Source organism: Belonocnema kinseyi, chromosome 9 (assembly GCF_010883055.1).
Source record: "Belonocnema kinseyi isolate 2016_QV_RU_SX_M_011 chromosome 9, B_treatae_v1, whole genome shotgun sequence".
Classification (NCBI taxonomy): Eukaryota; Metazoa; Arthropoda; class Insecta; order Hymenoptera; family Cynipidae; genus Belonocnema; species Belonocnema kinseyi.
In genome coordinates this window covers 50,544,425-50,547,198 of record NC_046665.1, presented here as the reverse complement: position 1 = coordinate 50,547,198, position 2,774 = coordinate 50,544,425, and positions in this window count along the sequence as shown.

The following is a 2,774-nucleotide window of genomic DNA, read 5'->3' as shown; positions in this document are numbered from 1 at the left end:
CGTTTTTTTCCAGTTTTCTTAACGAACAATTTTTTTTTTCAATTGGTTATAAAAACACGTAAACTCAGAAGATGTGGACTGTGACTGCACCATATATCTAGTTGGGAGTTGTGCTGACTGAAAACAGATGATTTGGAGCGATTCGCGCGCCATCTGTTGTTCATTCTAAGGACTTATTGAACTACCCTCGTACTTAAATAACTCCTTTAATTATCTGTCTGTAAATGGTTAAATTGTAATTGCTTCAATTTCCAAGGTATTTTCAAATGTTTTGCAAAGTCTTAATAATTTGCAAAAGATATTTAATATTTTTGAGAATTCTAAAAGGTTCTAAAGAATTTGTAACTAATTTTAATTATTTAAAGGGATTTCAGAAGATTTGAAATATTTAAATATATCTTAAGATATATTACGAAGTAATTTCAACAGAATTAACCAATTCTAAGGAATGCTCCAGGATTTTAATGATTTTCAGGGACTTCAAACGTTTTTCATGCATTTGTTAAAATCTTGCTCGAATTTTTGAAGATTCGGAACGATTTTACAGGATCTATAAGATTTTATGGGTTTTCAAAGAATCCAGGGTATCTCATAGGATTTTCGAAGATGTCAGTAATTCTAATAGATTTTAAAAGCTCTCAAGGTAGATTATTAATGTTTTCAGGATTTTATAAAATATCATCACATTTTATAGAATTAGGCGGAATGTTATAATATTTTATTGGATTTCAAAGAATTTATTCACAAAAAGTTAGGGATTTCATGGGATTTCAATGACTTGAAAGGAATTTAAACATTTATGCAAGTCAGTTAAATTAATTTGGATTTCACCTTGAATTATTATTATTTTATCCTAAATTCTGCTAAATTCTTTAGTATCCTCGTTATTTTTCTTCATTTCGTTTCAATTATTCTAAATTCACTCTATTCGACTTACTCAATGGATTTTTTAAATTTTGATCAACTCATCGTTAAGTCTTTTAAACTTATTTTAAACTTACTTAGCGCAATTGATTTTTTCATTGTTTTGAATTCAGTTGATTTTTTATTAATTTGATCGATTTCTTTTAATTTATTTTAAATTCCCAGGATATCTAGCTGGCCAAAAATTGGAGGAAGAACACGAAAATTTTATTAAAACGCGAAAAACCCGGGAATTTTCTTAAGGGTCGGAAGTTTTGTTCTTGGGTTGAAAAATCGATTTTTTTCTATATCATCTGCTTTTTGTTGCTAATTTGAAAATTGCAAGGAGGATAATCTGATTGTTTCGCGTATAATAACGTCAAAATATTCTTCTAAAATTTTCGTTTAAATTCTAAGGATGTTGCATTATGCCAGGAAATATTTTTTAAATAACGTTTATATGTTTGTGGTATTCTATAGGAAATTATCATTTAAATGATCATAAGAATAATTAAAAATGTCTGTTATAATATTTTTAATTAAATTTTAAGAAAAAATTGTCATTTGCACTTTTTATATATGGGGCATTCGAGTCATTCCACACAATATTTGCCACCCCAATTTTTTCCACGTAAAATATTCTTTTTCTTGTTTAACACTCAAAAAAATTGTATACGTATTTTTTTTTATTCTAATAGGACGCGCAAAGTTTCCGAGAAAATTTTTTTTTAATTTTATCTTCATAAGAAAGTACTTTTCTTCAGTTGCTTATACTGCAATATTAAACAAAGATATGAAAGTTCATACGGAAGATAAGATGTGGGACTTTTTCTCAACTTTTGAATAAAGTATACTGAAATCCACTTGAATTGTTTATTTCATAATATAAATCAAATATTTGTACACAAATCGATTTTTTTCAATTTGGATCTGTTTTTTTTTGTCAACTAAACGTTTTTCTTGATCTGGTAAAAATTTAGGAGTGGGTAGTCAAATACTTCCGAAGCAATGCATTTTCGAATAGCGGCACCCGCGCGTGAAGTGTACCGCAGTGCGACTCGCTCGGACTGGGACTCGACTGTCTGCACGATAAGTGAACACACCATGCTCTTGCAAAATTGTATATTTTTATGTTGCTAATTTAACATATTCAAAATGTATTGCTATTTAAAAATTCAAAGCTTTAAAAGTAGGGTAAACATGGGTATTACCGACACCTTAAAAATGTTTTTTTAGAAAAAGAAGAATATTAATTTATATGTTTATTGTTTGGTAACGAAGATAAATTCAACTGAAAGAGCAGATTTTTTCCGTTTTCAGACAGTACCCAGTAATCTCATTATTCTTTGCCAAACTATTGCTATCTTTAGTTTAAAATAATTGATTGCAATTCAGTGAAAGACACCCTACATTCAGTGAACGACAACGGTATCGATTTTGAATTTAAAAGAAATTAGAAAGTTATTTGTAAGAAATATTATGCAATTTAGTTTCTTTAGACAATAAGGAACATCATTTTGAAAAGAAAAGAAAAGAAATACCTTCAATATTGTGTGGTTATGTTAATTAAACATGAAAGACTCTTGAAAGGCGATGTCATAGAATTAAGGAAAGAAAATAGCAATAATAGCAACACGGGCATCAATGAAAAAATGCGTATTATTCCCTCAAAACTTTCTTCTGTTGGGTGTCGTTCACTTAGAGATACGTATGTCGTTCACTGGTTTTGAAGGTACTAGCAGTCTTGCGCGCGCCTATTTGTCTTTTTAATTTTATGCGTGCCCGAAACAAAAAAAAAGGGATGCGAAACTAAAGACATAAAAAACGGCGTGCTGAAAGGCGGATTCGAAATATGGTCAGGAGTAGATTGT